The sequence below is a fragment of the Lactuca sativa genome, chromosome 9 (genome assembly GCF_002870075.4).
Source record: "Lactuca sativa cultivar Salinas chromosome 9, Lsat_Salinas_v11, whole genome shotgun sequence".
Taxonomy (NCBI): domain Eukaryota; kingdom Viridiplantae; phylum Streptophyta; class Magnoliopsida; order Asterales; family Asteraceae; genus Lactuca; species Lactuca sativa.
In genome coordinates, this window is record NC_056631.2 from 126436889 (window position 1) to 126447598 (window position 10710).

Sequence of the window (10710 nt, forward strand, 5' to 3'; positions counted from 1 at the left end):
TTCTTCGGAACCCTCGCATCCCTTTTATAGGGGCTGGAACCGCCTCGGTACGTGGGGCGTACGCGTACGTCATGCATGACCAACTCCTCGACTGCCTCGGATCTCGGATGGGACAATGCTACTTCGCATAGACCGGGACGTGGACGATCCGAGGCCTAGGCCTTGAGTACGCGGGGCGTACGAGGGTACGCAGCGCGTACTTCGGCCCTATCTGATGACTCCCTTCGGATAATACCAAACATTTATAATTAAATTTATATTTAGTTTAATTAATAAACTTCTAAAATTCATATCTTCTTCATACGAATTCCATTTTCGATGGACTTTATATCCACGCGTAGGTGAGACTACGCTCTACAACTTTCGTTTAGACTCCATCGGCAAATTTTGAAATTATTTTTATTATTTATTTTTAAAAGGGTCGTGTTCAAGGAATTTCTTTAGAAATTCATAACTTCTTTCTCTGACGTCGGTTTTTGCCAGACTTTTTACCACTGAATTACCATTGTCGAGACCTTCGATTCTCGTTTAGTTCATTCCGGCCAAAAGTCGGTCGATCTCCGATTCGAGTTTTTAGCTGTCTACTGCTAAGCTGAACTTGGAAAAATCATAACTTCAATATACGAAGTCGGATTTGGGTGTTCTTTTTACGTACGATCACGGTTTAAAGACATCTATCACAGTAGGTAATTAAATAGAAACTTTTTGGACATTTTATTTTCGAAGTTAATTTCATTATCACAAAAGTGGTTACAATAATTGACTTTTCAGGTCATTACATAGAGTTGAAATATCGGGTTGTCACAACACACAACATCAACAATAACCTTAACAACCTCGAGGCTCTTGTAGAAAACTGGGCCTAACAAAGAAAGAGAACAAGAACATCAATCGACATACAGTGACCAACGAGCGAACACTAGGCGATGATGGTTTTGAAGAAAACAAATGCCTAAAGCAGGCGCTACAATTATTAGCATATAGAGTATCATGACACATCACCAAAGGAAGTATGAATGTGGTTGTTAAAAAATTTAAATGGAAAATAACCATCATACTGTAACAGCCCGGATTCCCAGGTATTATTCATTTATTTAGTTTGGTAATTTGTGAGGAGACTCGGCGAGTTGGAGCCTAGACTCGCCGAGTATGATCGCGGATTTGGACGCGGGTTCGCGTCCGGACTCGGCGAGTCCAAGAATGGACTCGGCGAGTCCACGCTGTTTAATGAAACCCTAATTTCTCGGGTTTGAGGCATATTTAAAGGGCCTTATGGCCGTCATTTGCACTCATCAGTCCCCAGAGTGAAACCCTAGAGCAATTGACTGATTCAAGTGAGGGAAGGAGCCATTATTCATCTTGGAGTTGTTGTCTAACAAGGAAAGAGGAGATCTAGCCAAGAGGAAGCAAGAGAGGGGTGGATTCTTGAAGATTTGAGGTCCATAACATCACATCTGAGGTACAATCCCGAATCATTCTCTGTTATTGTGATGTTCATGTAGATTTAAGGCTTTTGAACCCATTTGTGGCTAGATCTAGTGTCCTCATGGTCCCTTAGCGAGTTAAGGTCCTGGATCTGGACCCATAGAGGTCCAGTGCACCTCTTTACCAAAGCTTTATATGCATCCATGGAGGTATTGGCTTGGGATCAATGTATTTGAGGCTAAAACAACATTCATGAGCTATTCAATGCTTGATGAGCATCAAGACTTGGACTTTACATGGCCAATAAGCTTAAGGAGACTGGATCTATGAGTTCGTGAAACGGATCTGACCTCAGAAGGTCGTTTGGGGTTGTGCATGGAATGCACTCGCCGAGTCCATTCCCCAGACTCGGCGAGTTGGTGCGGGTTGTTCAACGATTTCGAACCAGGGGTTGAGTAACCAAGTCGGGTGAGTGACTCGGTGAGTCGGAAGAGATTCAGAGGGATCAGGTTCCCGTAGGAACTCGGCGAGTCCACGCCAGACTCGGCGAGTCAGGTTGACCGTTGACCGTTGACCAGTGTTGACTGGTTTGACTTCGTAGTGTTAGTCAGCCAGAGTCGAGGTAGTATTAAGTAGAAATACGTTTGTATTGTAGGAGGACGATAGCTCGGGAGATCGAGCACTAGTGGTTAAGAGATTTATGAGTTACCGAGACACGCGAGGTGAGTCTTCTCACTATACGTTACCTTGAGTGGTATTATGAGTTGACTAGAGGGTCTTATGTGCTATGTATGAGATTATGTGCTATGTATGAGATTACGTGCTATGTGTTATACGTATGCTGTATGATTGTGTAGACTGGACCAGAGGGTCCAACGATTCTGACTGGGCCGGAGGGCCCAATGAGCTGTGACTGGACCGGAGGGTCCGGCGAGCTGCAGGACTGGAGATTCTTACTGAGACATCTAGACCAGAGGGTCGGATTTAGCCTTGAGTGGTGTATTTATGGTATGTGGTATTTTGGGGAACTCACTAAGCATTTATGCTTACAGTTGTTGTGTTTGATGTCTCAGGTACCAGCGAGGACCGTGGGAAGGCGACGGCTTGACACGTACTCACACACCGATGGAGTTTATTATGTGTAGAGATCTTGGGATTTGTTTTTGAAAACAATATTGATTATGGATCTTGATTTGTGATGTGATACATTATGCGATTTTGAAAAAGAAAAATTATTTTGAAAATTTACGGTGTTACAAGTTGGTATCAGAGCCTTGGTTTGAGGGATTCGGATGCACCTTCAGGCGTATTTGAACTCAAACCGAGGATTTGAGAAATTTTCAAATAAAACTAAAATTTTCTAAAAAGAAAAAGAGGTTTTGGAAACGAGCAGAGTGGAAGGTGTGTACGGTCAGCCAGCGCCCGAACGGTGAATCCCCAAAATACCCTTACATTATATGTTATGAGTTATGAGATATTATGTTGTGCATGTTAGAGAGGCTAGGTATTCGTATTAGGACTAGAGTGGGCCTGATTTGTGATGCCTTAGCTTAGGAGATCGCTGCTGCTATGAGATACTTTAAGAGTGAGTAGGTAGCATTGAAGAGCTCAGGAGAGGGCTATTGAGGGTAGCCAGTGCATAGCGAGAGTAGAGTATTTGCGATTTGGGATCCTAGGAGGAGGACTTGGGTTGTATATCGATTCGGTGTGGACGATAGTATTGGGCCTGTACTATTGAAGACACCGGATTGGTGTGCAGTCCAAGTAAGAATCCTTGGGGGTACCAGGAGAGAGGATGTTTGAGTTATCTAGTGTGAGTATACTCGAGAGTATCCCTGATATTTCTTATGTTGTATTTCAGAGGTTGATCATGGTCGGGACACGCCATAACCCCGAGAGCAGTAGGGTGAGCGATGAGGAGATCCGTCGGATCATCCATAAGGAGGTGGCTGCTTCCATCAGAACCGAGATTCCGGAGATGTTTGGGTCTATTAAGACCACACTGATCGAGACGTTTGACGAGCGTTACACTGCTTTGACTGATGTTGCTGTTGCTACAGCCACCGCAGCTGTTGCTGCTATGAGACCCCAGGGTGGTGATTCGTTATAGTACCGAGAGTTCAGCAACACGAAACCACCAGAGTTCGATGGTTCACAGGATCCGATCGCCGCTATGAGGTGGATCTCAGAGATGGAGGGGTGTTTCTATACGTGCTCGTGTCCGGAGCACTTGAGGGTGCGATTCGCACTCAACCAGCTTCGCTTGGGGGCGAAGGACTGGTGGAAATTCGTGACCGTGAGCTATTATACAGCTGAGATGATTGTAGTGACCTGGGAGAGGTTTACTGCGATGTTTCGTGACGAATATGTTCCCCAGGTGGAGAGCAAACGTTTAGCTCAGGAGTTTCTGACCCTCAAGCAGGGGACAGAGTCGGTGACAGTGATTACGAGGATGTTTCATGAGCGGACGTTGTTTTGCCCGGAGTTGGTGTCCACTGAGCAGGCTCGCATGAGTCGTTATATGAGTATTTTGAGGAGGGACATCCGTGAGTTCGTGGTGAACTCGACTTACCAGACATTTGCCGAGCTCCAGGAAAATGACAGGAAAAGGGAGATCGAGCTTGAGACACAGGCGATGGAGGAGACTGAGTTGCAGAGGGGTGATCGACGACCGGCGCAGTCGCAGCTGGCCGCCAAGCGGGCAAAGCCCCCTGATTCGAGGACTGGCAGTTCGAGGGGCCACACTTGTGGGAAGTGCGGCGAGAGCCATGATGGGCCGTGCAAGACTGGGGTATGCTACAAATGCGGGAAGGAAGGACGTTTTGTGAGGGACTGTCCGAAGGTGTTCTCGGTTTGCTTCCATTGCAACCAGACCGGCCATCGGAAGGCCGAGTGCCCCCAGCTTCAGAGGTCAGCGCAGGGATCTACACCTACGGCTCGAGTTGCTAAGACCTAGCCAGTGAAGGCCGAAGCACCGAAGGCTAGGGGGAGAGCCTTCCAGCTGACTGCGGAGGAGGTCCGCGCAGCACCTGACATCATGGCGGGTATGTAATCTTTATCTATTTTATGTTGAGTTTATGCTATTGTAATTGCTATATGTTATGCGTAGGTACTTTTCTTGTAAGTTCTGTACCTGCATTTGTGTTGTTCGACTCGGGTGCGAGTCGATCGTTCGTATCTGTGACTTTTAGTCGACACATTAGTATTCAGAGGGAGGCATTGAGTCGGCCTCTGCAGGTTTCTATAGCCGATGAGCGTGAGGTGTATGCTACCGAGGTGATACGTGGGTTCGTACTGGAGATCTTTAGGGTGGAGTTCCCGATTGATTTGGTACCGATTGCCATGAGGGATGTTTGTGTTACAATAGGCATGGATTGGTTGAGCCGTTTTGGGGTTGTCATAGATTGCGAGCGTCAATTGGTGACGATCCGAGATCCTAGTGGGGGAGCGTTGACGATTTACGGTGAGGGGACTCGTGGTGGTTCGGTTTTCTGTTCGGCCGCTAGAGCGAGGCGGAGTTTGCAGCAGGGCTGCAAGGGGTTCGTAGCCTATGTGACAGATGTGCGAGAGGCCGCTGGGAGGCCATGTTTAGTGGATGAGGTGTCAATAGTGCGTGAGTTCCCGGACGTGTTTCCCGAGGAGTTGTCGGGTGTGGCTGCCGAGAGGCAGGTGGAGTTTCGTATCGATCTGGTTCCCGGGGCTACACCTATCACCAAGGCACCGTATCGGCTAGCACCGCCAAAGATGCAGGAGTTATCCTCACAGCTGCAAGAGTTGTTGGGGAAAGGGTTCATCCGTCCCAGTAGCTCTCCCTGGGGAGCGCCGATCCTTTTTGTCAAGAAAAAGGATGGTTCACACCGGATGTGCATTGATTACCGGGAGTTGAACAAGTTGACGGTCAAGAACCGTTACCCATTACCGAGGATCGACGATCTATTCGATCAGTTGCAGAGGGCGTCTTGGTTCTCCAAGATAGACCTGAGGTCGGGGTATCATCAGATGAGAGTTCGAGATGAGGATATCCCGAAGACGGCGTTTAGGACTCGTTACAGGCATTACGAGTTCGTGGTGATGCCATTTGGGCTCACCAATGCACCTGCGGCATTCATGGATCTCATGAACAGGGTGTGTAGGCCGATGTTGGATCGTTCAGTCATTGTATTCATTGATGACATCCTGATGTATTCGAGGACCAGAGAGCAGCATGAGGAACATTTGAGGGAGCTCCTCGGAGTTCTGAGAGTGGAGAGGCTTTTCGCCAAATTCTCCTAGTGCGATTTTTGGTTACGGGAGGTCAGTTCTTAGGGCATCTCGTTAACCAGGATGGGATTTTGGTTGACCCGGCCAAGATCGAGGTTGTGATGAGTTGGGAGGTGCCGAGGTCACCTACGGAGATCAGGAGCTTCGTAGACAATCCCAAGCTGTGCTTTGCATTCATTATCTCATAACCTTCCATTCTACCCTAATTGACACAAATATTTTGAAGATCACAGTGAGCATCATAAAATGAGGACTCGACAATAAGCTTATCTACCCCCTTGGTCACGCCATTAGATAAAATCCCTGACATATCCTCATTAGCCTTACGCACGCGATTCTCCAACCCAACCACACTTGCCTGCAAATCCCTGTTTTTCAAAGAAGAATCATTCAAATCACTCTTGAACTTTCATGCACCATGCTACAACATTGATACATTATCGAAGATTATGGTTTTCACTTATTCAAGAGATGCTATTGTATCCTTCAACATAAAAACCTCCTTCTTCACACCTCAATAACACAACCAACTCATTCTTCATCCTATCTACCTCAGCTTCAGGAACCATGCCAATACTAGGGGAATCCTTCTCTAATTCAGCAACCTTCTCCACAAGTCTCAAATATTGATCATAGAATGTGTGAACATTACAAGAAGAGCCACATATAAGATCAAACACCCTCCTGAAGTCATCACATAAACTATGATTCTCCAAGTGTAGTGTCTCTTTTTCATCAAGACACGACATAACTTCCTGACCTAAAATTGTGTTCCCGACAAGTTTAATTTTGAACATGTCTCGTGTATGCTCCCTACAACCTTGACCAATGCTCAAATGAGTATCAGGAAAAGGAAAATTCTCAAAAAACGACGTGGTGACCTTAGGCTACATTAAATTTTGTTCCTGCCTGTATTCCCAAGATGGAACAAAGATAGGACCAAAAGGATATGGAACATTAGAATCATGAGGAGGGCTCTTCGTTTTCATTTGAGCACTAGAAGTGGAGGGCCGACCAACATAAAGGATATCAAATAAGGACTAGAAAACACTAGGATCTAAGGAACATGATATCTTCACAACTTTGCGACTACTACCCTCACCACCAAAAAGAACAGTTACTAGAGCTGCAGATGATTTCGATCTTCCCAAGAGCTATTTCATACTCTCACATTCATCATCATCCAAGAAAACAATACTAGGTATGGTGGTAACATTTAGAGTGTGCCCGCCGCCTACATCATCATTATAACAATCATGAACCTTAACCGACGACTCTGAATCCTCCTCATTTTGTGAGCCACTGCCTTCATTGCCACTACCATCAAAGCTATCATCAAGAGTGGGAAGATCAAAATCATCAGAGCCAAGATCATGAGCTAGAATATTACCCTCGTCGAAGTCAGAAAAAAGGAAAGGCAACCGACTTCCATCTACAAAAGGATACCAAGAAAGGATTAGCAAAAAAAATGGTTAGTATCAAAACAAAAGGAGTACCTGGTACCCAAACAAACAGAGAAGGAACCACACAATTTTTAGCCAATAAGGGCTCATACCGGCCTGACCCATCACAACTTCAAGGAATTTTTCATCGTAATATTCAAATGGGAGATTTTATCTATGTCTTGACTCAAATCAGCAGTCTTATCAGGATTTTGATTGATAATCATACTGGGAGCATAGAATTCATCACGAGAAGGAAAGAAAGAGGAATTCAACCAAATAAATTCATTCTTCTAGTTCTTGATAGTTTCAGGAAGGCCCTGAGTGAAACTCCACCCCAAGAACGAAAGTAATATCAAGTGTTATTGCTACAAATGCAAAAGAATTAATGGAAAAATCGACAATAGGAACAACGAGAGAGGCATGGAAAAGCAACTCGAAACAAACTGTTTTCAAAATGGAATCTGGTTTCAACTGATAAGTATGGATCTTATATGAATCAAAGATGGAAACAAAAAATAAAGAAATAAGAAAACAAAGGTCTACCTCAAAATAATAAAGGTAAAATTCAACTTTACTTGATGGAGGATGGTCAATAACCGCTGTAGAACCAGAAAGAACGACTCTGTCTTACTCGACAAAATCATATTTCATGGAAATATGATCAAGATGTTATTCAGTAACAAAATAATGAACCACGGGCATTATCGGCTGGGACATTTTCTTGGTCTAAAGAAAGAAAGAATCAGAGAAAGGAAAAACAAGGAGAATAATGGGAGAAAGTATCAAATGAAAAACTGTTAGTCAAATGTTAAAGGCGTTTATGGAATAGGAAGGCTTCTACGGACGCAAGAAACGATCAAGCACCTGAAAAACACGGATGTTTAGGCACATGAAATCCCCTACCTAGTGGTTGACTAAACAAAAAAATTGGGCAACAAACTTTAAAGCCCAACTATTATAAATCAAAAGGCAATAGTTTATAACAATTAGGCTGGGAGATTAATAGGGTATGGGCGCTAGCCCATGTAATACCAGGTCAGCCAAGAAACCCAACTTGGTGAAAAGCCACAAACAACAAATAAAGGCAAGACGGTATTCAACCTATCAAGGAATACAAACAATGTACACCAAGAATCACCCGACCTTCTGTACATAACCTATAAAGTAATATCCTTGGAAATGCGGAAATGGAAAACATATTTTATTTAAAAGGCTCTTACCCTTACAACCTAAGGAAAAAAGCAAGGCCTAGAAGTAAAGATCATAGACTGGTTAGAACCTTAACTATAAAACAAGGCTCCATCTATCTGGAAAAAGTAAGAAATATCTTGCAATTCTACTCCACTCAAAATTGGGCCCCAAATATGACATCTAACTTAGGCATCACAGAGCAATATCAGGATGTCACCCATGGTATGGCTTTCTAACCTAGCCTTGTCAACCTTGTGAAGTGTGTTATCGGGAGTGCTCACTGGAGAAAACCTACATTAGGATAGCCAGCAACGTATCCGAGGTTTCACATAAGAACAATTGCTGGTGTAACGCTCGGTAATTCTCCAAGGTATTATTTATGTATTGGATTAATCGTTTTATATTGAATGGGCTTGGATCCATTGGATCATTGCGAAATGGGCTTAAGGGGTGTCGTACGTTGGGCATACCACCCTATGTATGCGCAGCGTATGTCACAACTAGCATTTTGGTTAGAAAATTATGTTTATATGTAATCAATTCTTGATTTATCTTGTAACTTCAAGTATAAGGATACATATTTCTCATTCAAAAACAACTATTCAAATCAAAAACTCACTCATGAAGCCCTAAACCTAATTCAATGCACTATGATCAGTCTATTTTGGGTTATAACCCTAATTTCCTAGTTCAAATATCTTTTTGGGCCAGAAATCATTTATTGGGCCTAATGGGCCAATAAACTCACAACTTGATTATTTTGGGCTAAGAATCCTTATATGGGCCCTAACTGGACCCACATTCATTAAACTATAACATTTTGGGCCATAAGACTTTTATGGGCCTTACTGGACCTTAAATCACTCACTTCATTTTCATGGGCCTTTATGGGCCGTGAATAAGCTTCTTGAACTTAAAATGGTCGAAAAACCATAGGAGGGCTTAATGGGCCGAAAACTTTCATATTGGGATTATAAATTTCGAATATATTCACAAATGGCCAAAACAATTCTTTTCTCACCCCCTCACTCCATTCTCAGTTTTACCATAGAAAAAAATGAAAGAAAAAAAATTTAGTTTATTTGAACTTTAACACCTCTTTATTGCATGGTGGTAATCCATGCAATAACCACCAAATATTTAGGAAAATTTGAAACTAATCCCTCATGTAATAACCAACTAAACATGCCTCTCTTCCTCTTATCCTATTCTCGGCCCACTCACCATCATTCACTCCCCATTCAAACTTCAAACACACCAAAATTATCTATACTCTCAAGAAATGTCCACTATTTCCTTCAAAATTTTCGTGAGTATTTGTGTAAATCCAAGGATACTCCACCAAAAATCTACTCATTTGGTAAGCTACTTCCATATAAAAGGTTTAACTTCATGTTTATGTTAAACTTACTCCTCTTAACACTCCATTTCGTGACTTATGATCTTAGAACTTCCTAATCTCGAAAACTCATCTCAAGGAAGCATCTAAGTCGAAATCTCTTCCAAACTCTTCATCAAAACCGATCCATCAACCCAATGTGAGTTAATACTCCCTATATTCGACTTTTACTTTTTTTTTGTGGGAGAATACAAGTTGCTTTGTATAGATCTATGTGTTTAAGCATGTTTACATGTGTTTTCCGTTATATATGTTGTGATTATGTGCTAAAACTTCATAAATCTCGAAAACTCTACCAAAACATGGTGATGTTTGTAAACTAACACACATTATACAACTTATTACGAAGTGAGAGGAGTAAACATGTTGTGCAACACTAGAAAACTAAACAAAACCGTTTAAGGGGTCATTTCTGACAAATGAACAAAAGGGTGAAGCCTTTAGGGCATTCACGGTTTTTCAAGGACTAAAAGAGTCATTTTTATATAAAAATGGATCTTTAAGACATTTAGGGTTTTAAAAGGGCTAAAAGTGTTAATTTTCACAAAATTGGCTTAAAGATGGGCCTTCACGGTTTCATGGGCTAAATCTGTAAAATTTTTGGCTTTTGTAGGCTTGAGTGTCATTTTAAACAAAGTTGGGCCAAAAATGTTATTTTTCGGTTATAAGGGCTTAAAATGATAATTTTATCAAACTTGGGCCAAAAAGGAAAAATTCTGTACATTTGGGCCGAAAATGTCAATTTTACATAAAAATAGGGCCGAAATATTATTTCTAACAAGATTAGGCTAAAAATGTTATTTTACTCGAATCAAGCCCTTAAATGTAAACTTTTGGTTTTAAAGGACCTAAAGTGTCATTTTTACCTAAAATGTGCCTAAATTGTAAATTTTTGGTTTTAAGGATAAAAAATATATTTTTACAATAAGTGGACCTTTTATGTCATTTTAGCAAACAACTATGTTTAAACAACCAACGTAATAACAACAA